Source organism: Dama dama, chromosome 18, assembly GCF_033118175.1.
Source record: "Dama dama isolate Ldn47 chromosome 18, ASM3311817v1, whole genome shotgun sequence".
Lineage (NCBI taxonomy): Eukaryota > Metazoa > Chordata > Mammalia > Artiodactyla > Cervidae > Dama > Dama dama.
Window position 1 is genome coordinate 67,462,512 of NC_083698.1, and position 12,344 is coordinate 67,474,855.

General features: G+C 40.0%; 1 long non-coding RNA gene across 23 annotated transcripts in view; it reads right to left on the reverse strand.

The window, feature by feature from the left end:
* LOC133072355 (uncharacterized) overlaps positions 1–12,344 on the reverse strand; it is a 446,833-nt gene that overhangs the window by 372,363 nt on the left and 62,126 nt on the right. For all 23 annotated transcript variants that reach the window (XR_009696719.1, XR_009696707.1, XR_009696718.1 and 20 more), the window contains exon 2: positions 10,749–10,869. This is a non-coding gene — a long non-coding RNA (uncharacterized LOC133072355). The remainder of the gene's footprint in view (positions 1–10,748; positions 10,870–12,344) is intronic.

Below are 12,344 nucleotides of genomic sequence, written 5' to 3' on the forward strand. Positions count from 1 at the left end.
AGGTCAGTGACCTAAGACACCTGGATGCCTTCTGATCTCTTCCAGTCATCCTCATCTCATCTGTACTCTTACTGCCAGAAAGAAAGACTCAAGGCAGCTACCTTCTCAGTGTTCACTTGATTTACACAAAAGGCAGAGGTCCTCGTCATGCCAAGGCAGGACTTAAGCTGCTCCTGGGATACCCCGCCACTGCCCCCATTTGTCTCCAAGCCCCTCTGCCCCACTTAGGAGGGGCAGAGGCAGGCCAGCAAGCCTAGTGCCTACACACGCTACCTACCAGAAATGCGTGGCCAGTACCCGCTTCATGACTCCCACTCTGTCTGACTTCCTAGGAACCTCTCTTGTTTGGTTTCAGGGTGAGGGACAGCTGCAACAGCCCTCCCAGGCAACTTCTCGCCCACCGCCAGGGGACGGGGGAGGGGGAGATGGGGATGGGGCAAGACAGGAGCTGATGAGACTCTGCCATCTCTTCGTAAACCCTGAAGGGGTGTCTGGCCCCCACCATTCATGACTTGCATTATAAAAGTATTCAGCATCTCTGGACTTCCAGATTTTGTCCCAACTGCACATCCTGAGCAAAGTGAAAGTAGGAAACATCCTGCTGCACTAATAAATAAACAAACAGAAAGCCCCTTGGTCCCTCGATACTACATGACACAAGGAAATTTCTTGTCCTAGAACATGGGTTCTTTACCTAATCCCTTGAAATTTATGGAAAATCAATATTAGGTGAATAACCAGTTGTCAGTTGCCTCCGAACCCACAGAGCTTACTCTGTTTCAGCCCCTCAGTACCTACTTCATCAGCTTCTACAAGAAATCCATTCACATAAGGAAGTCTGCAACCTCTCTGAGGACTTGTGAGATCTTGAGGAGGTCACACTGCAAGTGATTTCACTGAGAAAAGTCTTGACTAGACAGGCCTCTTGTCCCAAGTCTCTCTTTAACTGGACCCCTAGCAGGGTCTCCCCCTCTTCTGACCTCTGACATTCACCAGGGGAGCTTTATGGCCATGTGACCCCCGCAGGTACACAGGGCCCCACATTTGGTTAAACGCTTTATTGTCACTGTCCTGACATTCTCAATACGTTTGAACAAGGAGTTCTGCATTTTTTGTTTTGCAGTGGGCCCTGCAAACTGTGTAGCCTGTCCTGCTCCTCCTATTTCAGCCCTGTTGGCACCTCTGCCTTTTCTCACAATGCCCAATGCCTCCCTGTTTTGTTTTGTCTGATGTTTGTTTATTCGACCGTGCCAGTCTTAGTTGAGACATGCAGGAACTTTAGTTGTGGTATGTAGGATCTAGTTCCCCCCTGCATTGGGAATGCAGAGTCTTAGCCACTGGACCATCAGGGATGTCCCTTCCCCTCTTTATTTATGAGAACAGCTTTTGTTTTCTGGGCTTCCCTGGTAGCTCAGGTGGTAAAGAACTTGCCTGCAATGCAGGAGACCCCAGTTCGATTCCTGAGTCAGGAAGATCTGATTGAGAAAGGATAGGCTACCCACTCCAGTATTCTTCGGCTTCCCTGGTGGCTCAGCTGGTAAAGAATCCACCTGCAATGTGGGAGGCCTAGGTTCAATCTCTGGTTTGGGAAGATACCTTGGAGAAGGGAAAGGCTACCCACTCCAATATTTTGACCTGGAGAATTCCATGGACTATAGTCCATGGTATCACAAAGAGTCAGATATGACTGAATGGCTTTCACTTTCATTTTTGTTTCCTACATGAAACTCAAGGACCAGCTTATCACACAAGCCTGAGAGGTCTGTCTACACCCCACAGTAGGTAAAAAATATATAACTGCATGACTCATGAAACGTCAAAATGCAAATTTTTTTGTGTGACCCACCACCCCTTTAAAATGTAAAGGATGGGGCTCAGGCTATGCAGAAATCTTTCACTGGCCCTGAATAAAATCTCGGGCAGATCAACTTCACTGTTGCTCTGAAGTGGTTCTTTGGCCTAAGTCAAAAATGCACAGTCTCAATTCCATTGTAATCAACATTTCAATCTACAGTCATTCATTCATGTTCAACTCTTCCCATGTGAGATCTGAGCTGGGTGACAGGAATGAGATTGACTTCTGCTTTCTTTTCCAGCCTCAATTGCTTCCTCACTCTCTGGCTTTGTTGGACTCTTCAGGGATGGAAGAGAATTTGAGAAGAGAGGCAAGGGATATAGGACAGCTCTTGCCAGGGTGAATGGATCCACTCCCAGGACCCAGGGTGAATGGATCCACTCCCAGGACCCAGGGTGAATGGATCCACTCCCAGGACCCAGAGGATGGCCCCATCCACCATGGCTGGACTCAGCCCTCACCGTGGGACACGGGCACCCACTCCATTCATGCCCTTTTCTCTTCCAGGGGTCCTCTTTAGTAGGGCTCAAAGCAACTTCTACAAATCTCTCTTTCCTGCAGCTCATCTCTGGTTACCCACAGCTCACTCTCCACACTGGCTGTGATCCCAACACACCTCTTCTATCTTGCTGCCCCCAGACTCTTCAGCTGTGGGGCCTGGAGTTGAGCACCAATTTTTCATTTCTCTCAACCACATGGAGCACATTTCCTCATCATATGGAAGCCTCTCCCTGATGAAGAGTAATGGGCTCAGTAATCCCTAGCACATAAGCATCAGTAGGGGGCATTCACAGCAGGGTAACAATGCTCTCCCAAGAAATCTCTTCACAAATTCAGATCTTATCCTTTCATGGTCTCCAAGTGGGTGAGAAAATTGAGGACTTAGTAGAACCACTTAACAACCACTTCCTTCATAAAGTCTGCACACAGTGATCTGGCTTTGTAATTTTCCAGTCTATCAGATGTTGGCATTTTGATTAAAACTTCACTTTTGCAACAAAGATGGAGTTCTACTTGTAAGGTATGCTCACAGCTGTTAAAAATGACATTGTCTGCATCATTACATATATATGTGCATTTTTCGGGGGAGAGACTTCAGAGTTCTTGGGTAAATTCTCAATAGACCTTGTGATTCCCTAAAGTTTAAGATTTACTGCCACAGAAGATTTTTATTTCTAGAATTATTTTAAATTAATATCTAAGTCAGTTTATTAAGGATTATTATTATCTGATTGGTTACTTAAGTGCTGAGAACATAACACCCAAACAATCAGAATCACTCAAGTGGTTTAGCCTGATCTTCCTCCAAATATTGGCTTTTAGAGTAGCAGACAATAGAAGCAAGGTGGTAAGTGTGTTCTTCTTCACAGCTCTTCTCCTGTGCTTTACCAAGCACATCCCCTCCAATAGTCCATTCTCCACCCCGCCTCCTCTCTTCCTACACTTCACTTCCTCAAAGAAATGCCATCTGGATTCACCCTAACATAAACCTTAGCCAGCCTGTAAAGGCAAGGGGAGTGGGGGGTTGCCGGGGAAAGGTGGGGATGACGCATGCTATATGTCAATGATTTTCAGGGAGGGCAACTTCCATGACATCTCAGGTCCACATTTCATACATCATACTAGGACAATGACCTTGAGAAACAGAAAAAGGAAATAAAGGACTGACTCTGGAACCAATTTCTCAGTGAGAAAAATGAAAGGTCAGTGTTCATCTAGGTGTGATCAACAAAATGAAATAGCCAAGAAAGGGGATAGTGCCAGCCTCTTCTCTTTCATTTTGTCTTCTCGAAAGACCTTCCTGCAAACATTACTCTACACTCTTCCAATGTAACTTATCATGTTATTTCATAAGCATATCAAACTACATGTGATTCCCTAGAAATATGCATGTTCACAGAAATATGCACATTTCTGTGCCTTCATTTGTGCTCATTCCTTCAGCTCAAAGGCCCCTTTAATACTTATCAAAATCCTTCAAGGCCCAACCCTGGTCAAATTTGGATGCAGCTGTATATAAGAGAAAACCTAAACAACATACTTTTTCCAAGAGAGAGTTTTTTTTTTTTTCCCCCACACATATAACAATGTCTGGAAGGAAGCAGTTCCAGGCTGGTGTGGGAATTCCATGGTCATCAAGGACCCATCATTCCAATCACAGGCTGAGCAGCCTATTCATGAAATATATATTACATAAATATATATTTATATTACATGAAATATATAGCCTATTTTAATGTTTTTCCTTTACTCAACCAAGATCAACACTGTTGACATTGTGGGCTGGATAATTCTTTGCTATGGGATCTGCTCTGTGTATCATAGGATGTTTATCAAGGCCAGTAGCCTCTACCTGCTAGATGCCAGGAGCACCACCCAATAAATAAGACAACTAAAAACATCTCCAGATAGTGCCAAATGTTCTCTTGGAGGCAAAATCATCCTTAATTGGGAACCACTGCACTAGCTTGTTCTTCTTTGTATCCCAATCCCAGCTTAATAATAATAGTGACTATTGATTGCTATGATAACTGTTTTAAGTTTAATACTGTTTTAAGCATTCTCATTATGTTCATTTTTACACATGAGAACTGAGCTCACAAAGAACATTCTGAAGAAATGAGAGCTAACAGATGGCCTCGACCAAGGTCTGTTTCATTTCAAAGTTTGTGCTTTTCCTCCTTCATCCACTGTCCTGTCCACCACCCCGTCAATCACCTCCCATCCAGCCCCCAAACGTAGTGAGTAGTCAGGAAACAGTTGTTGAATGAAGCTCTCAAAAGAAAACATGAGCACACTGGAGTCCAGGAAGAAAGCCTCAATGCTTTAAACATTATATACAGATTTTTAGAAAGAAGGAAGGAAGGAGGAAAGGAGGAAGAAAGAGGGGAAAAAAAAGACCTAGATGCCTGGACAGCTTTAACCTAGCCATTTGTTAAGGTATTTACCTCAAGAGCAAGTAAGGAAGTGTCCACCTTAGTAATGAATGACCATAAAGATTTAAAACATCACAGAAGAAATGCTCTACCATTTTTAACTTAGACTCTGAAGAAGCAACTAATGATTTTTTTTCTCTATAGCAGAGAAAGTGCTATAGTTGGTGATGAAACTCAACTATCATCAATTATTAATTTCACCAACTATCAGTTTCTACTTCAGTGGGAGAACCGAACTGGTCAAGAGAGGCTTTGACATAAGCAGTAATTGGCCAGTGGAGTTGGGAAAGGTATCAGTAAGTATGCCTCTCCCTGAATTATTTGCAGTCTCTTACCAACCCCATTAATGAAGTGAGAGAAAGAGATAAAGGAATCAAAGAAAATCCGAAGTAAGCCTATCCCAGTCCACCAACATGAACTGTGGGAGTACTGGACTATTGCAGCCTTTCCCAGATTAATGTCTGTTACTAAATGCCCTGTAGAAAATATCACTTTGCTGCTTGGAGCCAAATTGAATTAGGAAAATATTATCTGGTGAACATAATACCCAATGTTTATTTTAACTTACTACTTATTAAGTGGCCTTGAATTCCTAAAACATTTACTAGATGTTGTACATTTCATTTGCTGTTAGAAGTATGAAAACAATCAGGGAGATTTCATTTGCCTTTTTTATGTATTCTATTTTGCTGTGGTAAAATACACATAACATAATATTTACTGTTTTAACTGTTTTTAAGTGTACAGTTCAGTGGCATTAAGTCCTTTTCACTTGCCTTTTTACAAGGTCTAGTACTATTCTCTAATTATACTCACACTATTAATATTTAAATAACCATACTCAAAGCTTTAACATTATGTTGCCTACCAGAAAAAAATGCGTCTGAAAACAATAAGGTTGACGCTTTTTAGAGATGCTCTGATTCTGACAAGCTTATTTAGGAATATTAGATTTTTCACCAGAACATTAAATTTTTCCTTTATTCCCTGGAAGCTTATTTTGAAAGGAAGTAATTGTTGCTAATCTTTTTTCCTCCCAAGCTATTTTATCATCTCACTAGTTTATATGGCTTTGTATTCACCTGGGGCAGAAGTTAGTGCTTCTTTAGAAATATCTGGGACAGCAAAAGCTTCTGTTATCAGTCAGATATGAGAACACATTTCAGAACAGTAATGAAGATGAAACATTTGATTAGTTTAATTTCCCTGGGAAATGGATAATGGACAACAGTCACACACATACTATGTTATAGCACTTCTCTTTGAACTTCAGGGCACTATCACATTCTTTCTAATAGCCCATTTTTGTTTTTCCTATATCATGAAATTTTCCTCTTAGAACAAAACACAAAGGTAATATGTACTATCCTATGTGTAGGTTAGGAAATGAGAAGTATTATCTCCCGTTATTCTCTTCGTAAATGTAAGAACTAAAGTATGAAAGGAGTTGAACTGGAAAATCACTATTAGAATGAGGAGTGGAGTAATACGTTAATAAGATTAATATGGAATTAATACTCTCTTTGTAGAGATAGAGAAATATTATTTTAATCCTGAAGAAAAATTATCTCAAAATTTATTTTACCTCTTGCCAGATTTCCAGGCATTAGTATACTGTGATTAATAAAACATAAAACCATTGTTTCACTTTCTTGAAATATGCAGCAATACTAATTAGCTATGGCAATATACCTACATAATTTTCAACCTGCTTTTAAAATGTCACACAGCTTTTCCCTTGTAATTTAAAGCACTGAATTGTAACTGATATTGCAAAGTTACTTTTAACCACTAGAGGGCAGAAAATGTTCCACATTTGTACATAACTGATTTTAAAATCTTAGACCAAAAACAATAATCACCACCCCACCACAACAGAGAGTCTTTAAGATCCTCTTGCTTTATATTGTACAATATACTGCGCACTTAAGGCTCAGTTATGAACTAAAATTTTAAACTAATGCACAATCACCTCAATTCAACAGTTTATAATAGACAAAAGTAAACATTTTTACAGCCTGAGTCTAGCTGTGAGTTAAGGATTATTAGCATTAAGGAATCAGCACATCTTTAAGGAAAGTCAGAATACTTAAACAAAATAGGCAGAACCCATTAAGAATCAGCAAGATTCTTTCTACATTAAAACATCTACAATCGGATGGAAAGGTTGTTTATCATAAAATTAAAATAGTAACTGAAGTCATAAATTGATCAAATGCTAAAATATTTACATGTGACTCTTTAATTTCTTTATGTACTTTCTTTTACCACAAACCAAATGTAGCTCTAATTGTGACAAAGATGCTTTACATTTCCTCTTAATATATCTTTTTGACCTCATTAATTTTTGTTAATTATTTCTATTAATTTTTGTCCCTCCCAATTAAGGCATTTGCATTTCAGTAACTAAAGCATTACTTTCTTTGATTAGACATCACAACCTCTTCACTTTCTCACTCTCATTAATCAAAACATATCATGGTGAATTAAGGCATTTGGATTTCAATCTGTCTGGGTAACATTTTAACAACTGCCCCCTCTGCCTTCTCTCTCTGTCAATTCTGGTCATGTCTTACATCACAGGACAGAGAGAGGGAAATGGTGGCAGGCTGACAGAAGAAGAGAACAGGAATGAAGCCAGGGGTTATATCACTGGAGTCAGCGACTTCTCTGATGCATGAGCCTTTCACTTGCCAATCAAACCTGACAAGGCTTTTACCTTGTAGGGTTATTGCTCACCTTACCCAAGACACTAAATCATTTCTGCAGTCTTGTTTCTTAGCCTAAGCAAACCTGCTGTCCCCACCTTTCAAGTCTGCGGGCACTGTTTACTCTAATACCAAGAAACACAGCACCGTGGTGTAGAAAAGCTAAGTAGGGACCGCGAGAGGTGGCACTTCTCTTGGACTAACGAAAGCGATGCACATGTAAAACCAGGGCTAGTCAGAGGGAATGGCTTCCGTGCTATGACTACTGGTATAAAGTTACAAACTGGCAGTTTTTTAAAAAGTTTCTAACAACTATAAGTACCCAGTAATGGATCTGACTCACATGAGTCATGGAAAGGTGTTTAAGCAGAGACTGGATGGTCAAATAGAGATATCAAAAAGGAATACCATAGATGTCACTTCTGCTTGTGTGAAGCTGTACTAATTAACTTCCAAAACCTTATCAATCTTCTTCTAAGATTTATTTTATGTTTAGCAAAGAGATACCTGCACAAGTTTTAAAAGTCAAAAGAATGCTGCAAGGCTTTTAGTTAGGGTGACTGCAAAAACTTCCAGTTTCCCAGGGACAGTTCAGATTTATGCCTGTTACCCCAGTGTAAGTGTTAATAGCCCTCCCTTTTACTCTCCAAACTGTCCCAGTTGGATGACAAACTAATGTCCCAAGCCCCAACCATATCCACTCCCAATTTCTATTCCCCAGAAGCAATTAATTTTAATATGTTTAGAAATTTTTCTATATGGATTCAAATTTCTAAACAAACAAAACATGAGAATACTACTTGCATCAGTTAAAATTGCCTTAGAATGCAAAGGCCAGGGGGCAGAAATCATTGACTTAAACAGGTAGAAAGAAGTGCCTGGAAGGTATATTGTTTGAAGACTTATTCATCTGAAAATGACTTCCTCCTTCACACGTTGGGATTTTATATCCATTCAAATTCTCACAAAGCATAGGGGTAGGAAATGTAGTGTCATTGCAGAGACACACTACCTAGATCCCCCTTCAGAATAAGATCTGCCGCTCAAGCTGTCAACTCTGATGGGGGCTGACTCAGCTGCAAAGAGCTAGCTATATGTCCCCGCCATAATACCCTTCCCAAATCAGAAGCAGTCAATGCCTGACTGAGTCAGGGGTGAAAACAATTTTTCCCACCCAACCTAGGGCTGCTCTGAGATGCCATCAGTGCTCCAGAGCTCCATGGAAGGCTAGCCAAGGTTTTGTCAGGCTCATGTCACTGATGGACTTGTCCCTCTACCCAATCTTGCTTCCTTTTCTTCCTTCCACAGGTGTTGACTTTTAATAAACAGCTTAGACCCCCAACTCCATCTCAGCATCTGCTTCCAGAAAATGCAATCTGCAACAAATAGGTACTATGGTTCAAATTCAAAAAGTGCAAAAAAGAAATATGGTCAAATACCTCCCTTCCACCACTGAGGTCCAGTTATTAGTTCCCCTTCTCAAAGGCAACTAATGTGGCCAGGTTTTTGTGCATATTTCTAGGAATAGTATGCATATATAAGAAATGCTTATACATACATACATGCTTCCCTGGTGGCTCAGAGGTTAAAGCGTCTGCCTACAGCGGGAGACCTGGGTTCGATCCCTGGGTTGGGAAGATCCTCTGGAGAAGGAAATGGCAATCCACTCCAGTATTCTTGCCTGGAAAATCCCATGGACGGAGGAGCCTGGTGGGCTACAGTCCATGGGGTTGCAAAGAGTCAGACATGACTGAGCGACTTAACATTAACTATATATATATATATATACAGACACATACACACATGTATACACATAACTTATAAGAAAACATATAATTTCATTTGCTACACAAATAGCACATACTCCACAATTCTTCAATACTTTGACTTTTTTCCATTAAAATATATCTCAGAGGTTGTTACTAGACAATACATAAAACATGTCATCATTCTTTTTAATAGCTGCCTGGTATCCCATTGCATGAAAATAACAATTTATGTGGTGAACAATTATGTCAAATCTTTTCCTATTATGCACAGTGTTACACTGAATAATCTCTGTGTGCATTAGATACCTGTTATGCATGTTTTCAAACCCTATGTGTGCATGCATGTAGGAAAATTCCTAGAAGAGGGGTTCCTAGGCCAAAATGCTATGCGTGCATGCTCAGTCGCTTCAGCTGTGTCCACGCTACAGTTATAATTTTAACAGATGCTGATAAACTGCCTTCCTTTTCTATCATACCAATTTGTACTCCCTTGAAAAAAATAGGAGAGTGTATTTCCTCATACCCTTCCTTTATTGTATCACTGAATTAAGAGTCCAATATAAAATATAACAAAAATAGACATTATAAGTATCTGATGAAAATATATTTATTATATATCCATGAGACAGGGGGAAGTCTATAAAATTTATTTGCCAAAAATTTGAATGGTCAGTTGAGCAATTTTAAGTGATTGAGGGGTGGCTGGAGTGTTTATCAGGCTTGTTCACAAAGGGCAGCAGATTTGCACTTAATAGCCACCATATTGCTTAAGCCAATTTCATATAATAAATATCATTTCATGCATGTTCAGAAAAAAAGAATCTGAGAAAGAATAGATACACATATATGTTAACTGAATCACTCTGCTGTACACCGGAAACTAATGCAATACTGTAAACCAACTATACTCCAATAGAAAATTAAAAATGTTTTAATGTTAAAATTTTTTTTTAATAAAGTATTCAGGGGCAGTGCAGACAGTTTCCCAGGAATATATTTTGAACAGGTTTGGGACAAGCAAAGTAGGCACTTCGTGAGGCCTTATTAATATTATTATATTATTAATATATATTATTAATATTATATTATTATATTATATTAACATTTCCTCACCAGTATTGATTAATAAACATTATTTTATCCACAGATCAATGGTTTAATACATGTACAGTTATCAGTAATGAAGAGGTTCAAAATTCCCCATGGTGACCATTGGAGTTCTAAACTATTTTTAATTAAGTTGGTCCATTTAGTTGAAAATATGCCGTTTTGAACACAAAGTAAGCCGTGGTCCCAGAAGGAGGACTCTCCTGAGAAAATTTAGAGAATTGGTATCCCATACGTCAAAACCAGAGGTTCAGAAAACAAATGAGTGCTCACACAGAAGGCAATAGCATCACGAAAACAAAAACAGATCCCCCTAAAAAGTTGGAGAGGGCTCAATCAAAAGGAATGAGCTTGAATCTGAGAGGAGACTTACCAGACCAAAACAGTGGAGAACACAAGGGGATCAACTGGGTACCAGGCATGATTCCCAGGATCGTTAGTTCTTTAGGGATCAGCTCCTTCGAATACCCCTTCTGACACCAAGTAATGTGAACCTTTAAAAGAAAATGGTAACAGGTTAGCCAGCAAAATCCAATTTATTTGGGAATACCACATGAATTGTCCTTTGGGCCATGGAAACTACAGCAAACCATAGGTGAAGACCAAAGGTGAAAAGTGAAATTGCTCAGTTGTGTTAAACTCTGTGACCCCATGGACTGTAGCCCACCAGGCTCCTCTGTCCATGGGATTTTCCAGACAAGAATACTGGAGTGGGTTGCCATTTCCTTCTTCAAGGGATCTTCCCGACCCATTGCAGGCAGACTCTTTACCGTCTGAGCCACCAGTGAATCCCATAGTTTGGAGACCAAAAGAAGGAGTATTTTTTTATAGCAGAATAATGGAAAAGTGGAAGGTGGGAGGGGCTGTTTGTTTAAAAGTTCACTGGAGGAGGTTTCAGGGTTGTAACAGTTTCTCATTGGCTGGATTATTTCCAGGCAAGAAGAAAATCTTCCTTCTTCCTGCTGTAAATTAAGCTTCTTCTGGCTGGAATGTGTAAACTGTGATGACTGGTATGTGTATGAAAGCTCCCCCTTAGGTCTTCCCAACTCCATTTTGAATGAGGCTTTCCTTTATTCATCTTCTTTTTTAAAGTATTTATCTATTATCTATTACTAATTGAATATTTGGCTGTGCCGGTCTTAGTTGCTACATGCAAGATCTAGTTCCCAAACCAGGGATCAAATCCAGGTGCCCTGCATTGGAAGCTTGAAGTCTTAGCCTCTGACCACCAGGGAAGTCCCTCATTTTCATAAAACATATGTCATGTCATTATGCTGTACACCTTAAATTTATACAGTGGTAGTGGTTTAATCGTTAAGTCATGTCCAACTCTTATGACCCTATGGACTGTAGCCCACCAGACTCCTCTCCTGGCAATCCTTTTTGCCAGGATTTCCCAGGCAAAAATAATGGAATAGGTTGCCATTTCCTTCTCTACAGGCTCTTCCCAACCCATAATTGAACCCAAGTCTCCTGCATTGGTGGGCAGATTCTTTACCACTGAGCCACCATGGATTTCCAATTTATACAGTTAGTATTAATTGCTCAGTCATGTCCAATTCTTTGCAACCCCAGTGGTATTTGATAATGAATAAAACTTTAAGAGACTTAGTATTCCTTGGCAGATATGAATATTTTTATTTTGATCTTTTTTCCAGTTTTATTAATATAATTGACTTACAGCACTGTATAAATTGAGGTTTCCTTGATGGTTCACATGGTAAGGAATCTGTCTGCAATGCAGGAGATGTGGGTTCAATCCCTGTACCAGGAAGATCCTTTGGAGAAGGGAACGGCAACCCACTTCAAAATTCTTGCCTGGGAAATCCCACTCCAGTCTATAGGGAAAATCCACACAGAATTTGATCCAGGGCTTTTTTTCTTATTGTAATAAATATCTAGGGAAGTAAAGGGGCTTCTCTGGGTTGGGAAGATCCCCTGGAGAAGGAAATGGCAACCCACTCCAGTA